Source organism: Myotis yumanensis, unplaced genomic scaffold (genome assembly GCF_028538775.1).
Source record: "Myotis yumanensis isolate MYYU_CA2020_CCGP unplaced genomic scaffold, mMyoYum1.0.hap1 SCAF_3, whole genome shotgun sequence".
Taxonomy (NCBI): Eukaryota; Metazoa; Chordata; class Mammalia; order Chiroptera; family Vespertilionidae; genus Myotis; species Myotis yumanensis.
In genome coordinates this window covers 71,837,670-71,849,246 of record NW_027223754.1, presented here as the reverse complement: position 1 = coordinate 71,849,246, position 11,577 = coordinate 71,837,670, and the positions used below count along the sequence as shown (strand labels likewise).

At 38.9% G+C, this 11,577-nt stretch overlaps 1 non-coding gene across 1 annotated transcript; it reads left to right on the top strand.

Annotated features, from left to right (window-relative positions):
* The first annotated feature begins 3,496 nt into the window (after positions 1-3,496).
* Positions 3,497-3,603, top strand: LOC139007724 (U6 spliceosomal RNA). The gene has a single exon (XR_011470890.1). It is a non-coding gene; the product is annotated as a U6 spliceosomal RNA (small nuclear RNA).
* The last annotated feature ends 7,974 nt before the right edge of the window (positions 3,604-11,577 follow it).

Here is an 11,577-nt window from a genome sequence, read left to right as displayed (position 1 = left end):
ACACCCCACTCAGGCCACAGGGGAGCTCTGACTTCAACCCAGAGCAACCCACACCCGCTTCCCCTTGGCCCCTGGAACAGTCCTACAGGGGCTACCCAAAGCAACCCAGCACATGTTTCACTCTGGGCCACAGGAAAGCACTGCCAGGGAGACCCAGAGTAAGCTGGTGTGTGCAGTCAGGGGCCACAGAACTGAGCTGCAAGTGCACTGCCAGAGGGACCTAGGGTACCACCCTGCCATGGGTGCTAGGACTTCACAGGGAATTGCATGAAAGAGAGCTCTGGGTCCAGTCACACACCAGAGGAACTGTGCACAGGCTCCCACAATCCCGAGCACCTGAAGAAGACAACTGAGGGACCAGATCCATGGAAGGGGATACAACTCAGAGGTGTGAGACTCAAGGCAGACCCAGCCCCTGGGCTAACAATTTCTGAACCATTTCCCTGATAGAGTCAACCTCTCAAAGCCCAAGCAGGGTGCCAAGGGCCAGAAAGAGACAGAAAATGGGAAGACAAAGAAACAAACCCCCAAGGAGCAAAAAGGAGGAATCACCAGAAAGGGCACTAAATGAAATGAAGGCATGCAATATGTCAGAAAAATTCAGAGGAAGGGTCATACAGTTCATAAACCAGATGGATGAGAAAATCAACAACTTATGTGAGAATCAAGAGGAAATAAAAAATTATATAGCTACAATAAAAAACACAATGGAAGGTTTCAAGAGTAGACCAGATAAAGTGGAGGACTGAATTAGTGAGTTAGAAGTTAGGGCTGCACAATTTCAATAGCTAAGATTTAGAAACAGCCTAAGTGCCCATGAACAGATGAGTGGATTAAAAAACGATGGTACATCTACACAATGGAATACTAAGTTGACGTAAAAAAGAAGGAATTCTTACCATTTGCAACAGCATGGATGGACATGGAGAACATTATGCTAAGTGAAATAAGCCAGTCAATGAAAGAAAAATACCACATGATCTCACTCATTTATGGATAATAAAGACCATTATAAACTGATGAACAAAACTAGATCCAGAGGCAGAGAAGCATCGAACCTACTGTCAAACACAAAGGGCCTGTATGCACGCATATAGGCATAACCAATGATCATAGACACTGGGGTTAGGGGGGTGAGGTTATGTGCTGGGGGGTGGGGTGGCCAGGGAGAGATTAATGGGGCCAAAAAGATACATATGTAATACTATAGGTAATACTTTAAACAATAAAGAATTTTAAATTAAAAAAAAAGAAAGTCTGTAAAGATCTCATTAGTGAAGATGCCCTCCTTGTTATAGTAAAAGCTGGGAAAGCCATGAAGCTCAAAAAAATAATTTTATTCTGGAGAAAACCATATCCAGATGTTGTTAATGACTTGATAGGATTTATGACATAGCCAAGAAGAAAATCATGAAATAGATTGTGAATATAGAAAAAAAGATGGTGGGTGAGGTTTTCAAGATATGAATGTTCAGGAAATTCAAAAGCTAATAGACACCACACCAGAGGAATTAACAGAAGATAGACTTGGAGATGTGTACTTCCAAACCAGTGCCAGACAGTGAGGAAGAAAATGTTGATGTGGTGCCAGAAAAGAAACTGACATTAGACAACCTGGCGGAAGGGTTCCAATAAATCAAGACCTCTTGACTTTGTCTTTACTACACAGAAATTTCTATGACATAGGCTCTGAAACTAAAGCAAACAGTGGAAGAAGAACTGGTCCCATAGAAAAACATTTTAAGAGAAATAAAAAGCAAAAAGTCATATAGATGTTTTTCAGTAAGCTTACACTGAGTGTGCTTGCCTCTCCTTCTACCTCCTCCACACTTGCCACTTAGTGAATAATACATTATCATGACTTTCAGTTAACAAACTTATATGTTGTATATGTGTGTGCATTGATGTGAAAATCTAATAACTGTACAGCAAGATTGTATGAGATATTTTTGTGTCATTATCATCATAACCTAAGTATTCATTGTGTAGAACATTTTGTGGAAGAATTGTATGAATTGAATAGTCTTACATAGGCTTAAGATTTGCAATATTTAATATAAAATTAATAATGTGTTAGTTTTCTGTTTTATAACTAAACTAGAGGCCCAGTGCATGAAATCCCTCAGTCCAGCAAGTGGACAACCTTCTCACAATCTGGGAGCGCTGGCTCTTAACCACTCACCAGCCTGCCTGCCTGATCACCCCTAACTGCCTCTGCCTGCCTGTCTGATCGCCCCTAACTGCCTCTGCCTGCCTGCATGATCACCGCTAACCTCTCTGCCTGCCTGATCACTCCTAACTTCCTCTGCCTGCCTGCCTGACTTCCCCTAACTACCCTCCTCGGCCAGCCTGATCACACCTAACTGCCCTCCTTGCCGGCCTGATCTCGCCCCAATTGCCCTCCCCTGCCATCCTGATCTCACTCCCAACTGCCCTCCCCTGCAGGCCAATTTGATTCTGATTGGTCAGTTTCTATGCCAGTCAGCGTTAAATGCTCCACTTCCTAGGCAGCCATTGACTCCTCACAGTTGACCCAGATTTGGTGCTGATTGGTCAGTTTCTATGCCAGTCAGCGTCTCTGTGCCTATCAACAGGGCCTGATCAGAAAGGCGGGGCTGCTGATCAGCAGCCCAGGTGGAGGCCTGGAGAGAAATGGAGGCATGGCTGTTGGCTAGGCCAGGAGAGAAAGAGAGGCAAGTTCTGATCAAAGGCTACCACAGAGGCTACGGATCAGACCCTGCCTCTCTCTCTGCAGGCCTCTCTCCAGGCCTAATTCGCAGCCCCCTAGGCTTCCAGTCTGGTCGAGCCATCGGTCTTTATGACCCTGGCTCTTTATTATAGAGATGAATTGCTTAAAGTGAAAAACATTAAACAGCATCAATTCAAAATTATTATAATGAAACCACAAATTCAAAGAATTACATTACCATACAGTATGCCTCTCTCATAATTAGAGAAACTGCATATCTGCTTATCCTCATAGGTCAGTGGGTTTTTTTTTAAGTGTAAGGGGAAAAGGGAGTCAAATACATGGTGACAGAGGATGATTTGACTTTGGGTGATGGGCACACAATGCAATATACAGATCATATATCATAGAAATATATTCTTAAAACCTATTACCCAATGTCACCAAAATAAATTTAATTTAAAAAGTAACAATGTTTCTGATACTTTATTATTAATATTATTGTAATGTTGTATACATAAAAATGTTATAATGATTCATTCATTATTGTTTAGTCTAGGCTACTATGAAGCATTTGTATTGATTACACTACACTACCATAAAGCAATCATATTGCTGCTTCTTCATTATCGGCACGTGAATCATTGTACCTGTAAATAAATATAAATTTATTTTTTACATTATTTTTTTCATTTTTTATATCTAGTGTTAGTAATACATATAACATTTACAGTGTTTGTATGAAATAAGACAGTTTTAATGTAGGTACTGACAATGTATCTCATAAACAAAAAAATAAAAACTTTAGTGCTCGCTTCGGCAGCACATATACTAAAATTGGAACGATACAGAGAAGATTAGCATGGCCCCTGCACAAGGATGACACACAAATCCGTGAAGCGTTCCATATTTTAAAAAAATAAAATAAACAAACAAATAAATAAAAACTTTATGGTATTGATAAACACAGTACAGTACTATAAATATATTTTCTCTTTTTTAACCTTTCCTTAATAACATTTTCTTTTCTCTAACCTACTTTGTTTAAAAAAACAATATAAAAAAAAAACAGCATGCAATACAGGTAACATAGAAAGCATATGTTGACTGTTTATGTTATCTTCAAGTCAACAATAGGTTATTAGTTCAGCTTTTGGGGAGTAAAAGTAGTATGTGGATTTTCAACTGTGTGGGGGTGATCAGCACCCCTAATCTACACATTGTTGAAGGGTCAACTGTAGTCACTAATATACCAAGTTATTAATAATTTGAGTCAAAGCAATTTTATTACTATTTCTGAATTTAATGCTGTCTCCCTTTTGTAACTCTCAACCACAAAAAAATCCATTTATCACTTATATTTCAGGTCTATGTGACAGTATCCTGAACATTCTTTCTAATAATCAGTTTCCTTTGCTCTTTCTTCTAAAATGTATGTCACTTATTATTGGTGGGATTCAACATCGCATCTAACATTTGATGCTTTGTTTAGTAACTTTTATGTACCATCATTAGATTATAAACTCATGGAGGGAAACAGCATGTTTTGTTTTGTGTGTAGTACCTTCTGAAGTGCTACAGACTTGATACATAATTGTTGAGCAAATTATAACAGTTGCTTTTAATCAGTTTTCTAAGATGCCAGAAAAGGAGCCCATTGTGATACTGAATTAGAAACATACACAAAAGATTGAGCTGCTTCTACAGATAAGAGTCTCTAGAGCCCCCATAGGGACCAGGTTCTTTGAAGGCAAGAAAAGCCCATTATCAGAAAAACAGGGCTTTATCCAAAGTGTATGCACTTAGCTATGAGACCATTTTACACTGTTGCAATTTGCGGATTCATTATTAAAATTTTGAATTGATGCTGTTTAATGTTTTTCACTTTACCTTGAAGCTATTTATTTAGTTCATATTAATTTCTTAAGCCTCAGAGTTCATTAGAAAATACAAATGTGAAAGATTGATTTTTTCCCTTAATGATTTAAAAATCTACAAAATGTAGACACAATAGAAAAGCAACATTTAAAAATATACCTGTTTGGTGCATATTAATTAGCCAAACAAACAAAAAAAATGGCCTCTAGAGTTAAAACCTCATCATAGAAATTATATGATGTACATAAAATAATTGTTTTAGACCACTAGTACTTAAATTCACAGGTCAGTAGATAACTTCTTACTGAAAACCTTCAAATAAAGTTTCCTTTTGAGCAATACATTAAATAATTGGAAGAGAGGATGAATGCAACTTCTTGCCAAGTGCAATCCACAGTTTTGCAGGATTTACAATAATAATTTGTAAAAGAAAATTACTTCCTGGGAAAAAGTTGAAATTATTTGTATATGGGGATTTTCATTTTAAAACACATTAACAGACTGATGCATGATACAATTGTTTATATAAGAACTTTTCTCATTGATCAGAAACTGTATTATGTTCTTTTTTGTTGTTGTTAAACATGCTGCAAAGGCAGTCTATTGTAAAGGTTTCATGTTTCAGTGTCAGCATTTTTGTGTTTCACCATGCTTGTTTTCTAATGTGGTTAGATGGTTGTAAATAAAATGCATTGAAGCGGATACAATCAAATAACACCAATGCAGAGCAACTGGAAAGAGTCTATAATAATAGCAGTATGATTCTTTGGAAAGGGAGAGATAGAAATGCATTGCATTTGAATTATCAATACCAAAGCAGTACCAAAAGCATCTGAAATATCATAATGAACAGCCTGTGTGCAGAGACTCATTTCCTAATTTCATGAATCGGCTTCATTTATTCCTCCAAATAAGCAGAATGTACTTTTGGAAAAGCAATGCAATACTTAATTCATTTTGACAGAATCTTTAATAGTGCATTCTGGTGACATGCATATTCAAATGGCTGTGGCGCCCAGTGAAACAGAGCCTAATTATCTTATTAAAAGATCCTAGAAGGCTGTGTTTATTTACCAGTGTGAGGTGTGAATGTGGGGAAAAAAGGAAAGTTATTTGGAGGAGGTTATGGAATGTGCAGTTTAACATCACTATAAAAACAAAATGTGTGCGGGAGCCAGGTTTAGAAATAAATGTGTTGTCCTTTTTTACCTTTAAAAATATAATGGGAGTTATACTACATTTTAAACTTTTTTTTTTTTACATTTTAATGATTTTTTTGTGCATGTAAAAAAGTAATCACTTCAATTCCTATTTAAATGTTATTTTAAATTATATTTTCAGCAATAACTTTATGAAGACATTTTTCAATGTGATAATGTAGTTCATCACCAACAAAATGCCTTACTGAAATAAAAATCATATTTTTTCTATGGCTAGAATCTTTTGTAGCTTTATCCTTTATATACTTTAGAATATGTTTAAGGGTAAAACCCTGGGAACTGCAAAAGTAATGCGAAGTGGCTCTATGTGTGGTCTAAAGATTTTCTAGAAGAAATAATTTTTAGGTGATAAAAATTGGTAAGATTTTAGTAAGTAGTGAGTGATAGTGTAAATGTTTTATATCACTCGTATGTATCAACCATTTATATACATTATTCCCCACACTTACTTTTTAAATGTTGATTCTACTTTCTTTTCTTTTTCTTGAAACTATTGTGTCAACATTTTCTTCTTTATTATAATTACTTGTAGGTGCCTCACCATACTTGTTTCAAGCCTACAACTTTACTCAGCTCATTGGGTCAATGTTGGAAAGTCTTTAATGAGCATTATAAAACCCTGGATGGGCTTCTGTGTTCTAGGGTGTCCTAGGATACCCTTACTTTTCTTCCCCCACAAGTGACGTGAACCCTACATTTACAGACACCCTCATTTGGAGTTAATGCCTCTGTCTTTCTTATGTGTTTATTTTCATTATGTTCTTATAGTTTAAACACAGTGGCTTCCAAATAATTGTGGTTTTTTTTTGTTTTGTTTTGTTATTATTGTTGTTATTTGCTTTCCCTACTTAATTATGAGGTACTTGAGCTCAAGAAACATTTTAAATTTATGTTTACCCCTAACTCAGTTAGTAATGAGCAGTTAGTGCACATTCCCTACATATTTGTGAAATAAATTAATGCATAAGGGGGTGAAGGTATTTCTGCATTTTTAGTATATCACTATAAGTTTTAGATTTACCTCTTAGTTTTTGGTGCCTTTTGTTCTGTACCTCTATTCCCCATTCCTTTAGATACCCAAGAGAATATTTGCTAACCCAAAGTTACAAACTTCTTGAAATTTACTCTTCTTGTAAAATATGTAGCTGCTTTCCATTTTTTAAAAAAGGAGGCGGGGGCATCTGTAATAGTGTCAACAATAAAAATAAAGTTAAAATTATAGTTATAAAAAGCATGTTATATGTAAAATACAGTGAATATCTCCTAAAAGTCAGTATATTTCAGGAAGAAAACAAGTTTACTTTAGAAATGTAAAATATTAAATTTCAGAATGAGGTGAATATAATAAATGTATAGTACATCCTCTTGAAAACAAAAGCTTAGATGGAAAGGTAGTCAGGTCTTAAACAGTCTAAACTATTAAACTACTTTAAAAGTCTGAACTACTAAAATTTGATGTGAAGTTAGACGCTGCTGGAATAATTTGTTTTGCATATCTAGGTTATCTTTGCCTTTTGTTCAACAGATTCAGTTATTAAATACTTTTAGAAAATAAGCATAACAGTAATGGACTAAAAACTGTGGTGCATCTATAGAATGGAATACTATGCAGCTATAAAAAAGAAAGAACTCTTACTATTTGCAACAGCATGGATGCACCTACAGAGCATTATGCTAAGTGAAATAAGCCAGTCAGAAAAAGATATCTCACATATATGTGGAATCTAATAAACAACATAAACTGATGAACAAAAATAGATCCAAAGACATAGAAACATCGAACAGACTGCCAAACCTCAGAGGGAAGGCAGGGGAGGGTGGAGGGGGGAAGAGATCAACTAATGAACTCATATGCATAACCCATAGGCACAGATAATAGGGTGGTGAAGGCTTGGGGGATGGAGGAGAGGGCAATGGGGTGTAAAAGGGACATAGGTAATACTCTCAACAATAAAGATTTATTTTAAAATAAATTGGAAAAAAACAAAAAAAAGATAAATTTTAAAAATAAATGAAAATTACAAAAATAAAGTAAACATGGATATAAAGTAATTTAGCACAGTTTGGATAGATTTTCAAGAAATAAGTGTTTTTGAATATTTAATTCATGGAAGCTTTTTATACTTAACTTGATTTGCTATTTTTAGAAGGCAGACACTTAAGGGGAAAAAAAGGGGGGGCGGGGCCTGCTCTGGTAGCTTAGTTGGTAAGATTGTCATTCTGATATGCCCAGGTTGTGAGTTCAATCTCTGGTCAGGGCACATGCAAGAAGCAACCAGTGAATGCATAAATAAGAAGAACAACAAACCAATGTTTCTCTCTCTCACTTCCTCGCTCCAAAAAAAAAAAATTATATATATATATATATATATATATATATATATATATATATAGTTTTTAAAGGAAAAAAATATAATTTAAGATACCATAATATTATCTGGAATCTGAGTTAAGAAAAAGGGGGGGGGGGGGCTTTGTCCCTTTTATATTACTCTGTCAAGTTAACAGCCCTTTTTTCTCCACATATGTATTAAGGAGATTAAAAAATAGTAACTATTTCACAGATTTCCACTATATAAAAAAGATAATTTATATAAAGAAAATATTTTACACAATGCCTGACAATATAAACACTCAATGACCAAAACCAACTATTTGACTCATGGATATAGATAGATAGATAGATAGATAGATAGATAGATAGATATAGATAGATATATAGATATAATCTACACTAATAAAAGAGAAACATGCAAATTAACCATCACTCCGCCACTCCGCTACACCCAACAGCCAATCAGGAGCAAATGTGCAAATAACCCAACTAAGATGGCGGCGGTCATGGAGTTGGAGTGAGCAGGAGGCTAGGGTTGCCCCCAGCGATGGAGGAAGCCAGGCTTCCTACCTGCCCTGGCCAACCCCGGGCTCCGCTAAAGGCTACAAAGTTTCAATTATAGAAGATAAATAAATCCCAGATACCTACTTCCAGCCTGCTCTGGCCTCCGCTCAAGGAGGCGCTAAAAAAAAAAAAGATGAAAAAAAGGAGAAGCTGGGAGCTTGGGTCACCAGGGGAGGGTGTGGACAGCCTGAAAATGGCCCTCAACCCCTCACCCAGGCTAGCCACAGCCCCATGGGGTGAGGGTCCCTGCTGGGGGGCTCGGCCAGCCTTCAAACAGCCATCAGACCCTCACCCAGGCTGGCCAGGCACCCCAGCGGGGACCCTCACCCTGAAGGGGTGTGGCCAGCCTGAAAACAGCCCTCAGCCCCTCACCCAGGCTGGCCAGGCACCCCAGTGGGACCCCCACCCTAATCCAGGACACCCTTCAGGGCAAACCAGCCAGCCCCCACCTGTGCACCAGGTCTCTATCTATACTAATAAAAGGGTAATATGCTAATTAGACTGAGGGACCTTCCAGGAGACCTTCCAGACATTCTTCTGGACAAAGCCATGGTGGCGGGGCTGAGGTAGAGGTGGTTAGAGGCCAAGAGGGGAGGGCAGTTGTGGGTGATCAGGCCAGGATGGGATGGCAGTTGTGGGCTGATGGGGGGCAGGGCCGTTGGGGGTAAGCAGACCAGCAGGGGAGCCAGTTGGGGGCAAGCAGCCTATATGTAGGGGTCAGTTGGAGGTGATCAGGACAGTGGGGAGGAATTTGGAGTGAGCAGGCCAACATGGGGGCAGTTGGGGGTAAGCAGGCCAGTGGAGAGGGCAGTAGGAGGCAAGCAGGCTGGCATGGGGGGCCAGCTGGGAGTGAGCCCACTGGCATGGGGGGCAGTTGGGGGTGATCAGGCTGGTGAGGGGGCATTTGGGGGAGAGCAGGCTGGAGGTGGGGGCAGTTGGGGATGAGCAGGCCTGCAGGCAGAGTGGTTAGGGGCAATCAGGCAGGTAGGCAGACAGGTGAGTGGTTAGGAGCCAGCAGTCCTGGATTGTGAGAGGGATCCCTGTAAACCGGCAGTAGGACATCCTTTGAGTGGTCCCAGATTAGAGAGGGTGCAGGCTGGGCTGAGGGACACACCCCCCCCCATGCATGAATTTCGTGCACCGGGCCACAAGTGTATATATATAACCATTAAACATATTACTGAAAAATACAGATGGAAACATAATATTGTTCACCACCTTTCAATACAGCTGAATGTTACTTTATTTATATAAATATGGGCTTCTAAGCTGACTCAGGACATATAAAATATTTTATATAGTTATTAATATATTGATAACTTAATTTATAAATCAGTTTTAAGTTCACAAAAATGTGTCAAATTCCATTTCAATCTTTATGAAGTTATAATTTATAATTGACTATATAACAAACCTATTAATATGTAAGAAATAGCAAAACTCAATTCAAGTATGCACATTCATGCACATATGTACTATTAATGTAGATTATTCTTTCTCACTTATTACAATTTAAAAGAAACATTCTCAAAATAAAAATGGAAAAATTTGGGTCTTTATTCTCATTTAATTTTATCATTTGGTGAATTTACATTTAAATTATAGGAATTACATTTTTCATAAAAGTGGGAGAGTGAATTCATGCACTCTAATATCTAATATCTATAACGTCTCAGTTTGGTTTGATTCCCATGTATATTAACAAGCATATTTTTGTTGAATGTGAGGTGTGTAAAAGTGATTCATTACATTAGTCCTTTGCCCTTTTTCTTCCATAGAAAATGCAAACACACACACACACACATTTCCTGAAATTTTATACTTCTATGGAGTCCTGATATATTGATATCCCACATTTAATTTAATAATTAACTTTGACAAGTCCACTTGCTTGATCACTGAATGATGTGAAACAGTTATCTAGGGCAATATTATTTTCTAACCTTGACGTAGATTTCCATGTATTATAAAATTAAAAATGCTGAACATGACTGTATATGATATATAATAATACAGATTAGAATCAGGAACAACTGTAACTGGAATAAAACAGAACCTGTAGAAATTGTCTGGATAACTGAAAAAAAAATTGAAATTCTTCCAAGAGCAGATGGCTTGTGAGGAAATGGCAATGTTCACTTTAGACCCTAAGAGCAGAAAGAGGTAAGATAGGTATTGTACATAAGACTTATCAAAAAAGGAAAGCAGCATGTGAACAATTCAATCGTACATTATATACTATACTAGGGGCCCAGTGCACGAATCTGTGCACCTTCAAAAGAACTGTGGGCTGCGAGGTTGTGGTAGGCACAGAGGCAGGTCTTGGCCCATCCTCCATGCCCCTCCCAGTCTCTCCCTCCATGGCCCTGGGTCCCCTGTCTGCAGGCAGCCCCGCTCCTGCTGCCGCAGCTCCCACACACTGACACCTCCCACCCCGCTCAAACCTGCTGACAGTGTGGAGAAATTGGGCCGGCACCAGCAGCAGGTGTGAGCAGTGGCTGCTGCCGGATCACCCCTCAGGAGCAGGGGAGGTGGGGAAGCCATCAGGGGTGATCAGGGCCTGAAGCTGCCACTCGCACCTGCTGATGGCGCCGAGTGATTGGGACTGGTGCCAGGCACCAGCAGCAGGTGCAAGCAGTAGCTTTGGTGCTGACTGAGGGTGCAAGCGGAGCCGGTGTTGGCAGCGGGTGTAAGTGCCGAGCAGGACCATGGCACGCAGGAGCAATAAATTTTCAGTAACCACCAGAGGCTTGCCCCAATGACAGCAACCAGTGCCTGCCTTGGTCTGACGCCCCTGCTTATCTGCTCCACTATCTCACCTCAGCCAACACCCACCATGTTCCACACACGCCCCCTGGTGGTCAGCGCACATCATAGGGACCGGTTGTTCA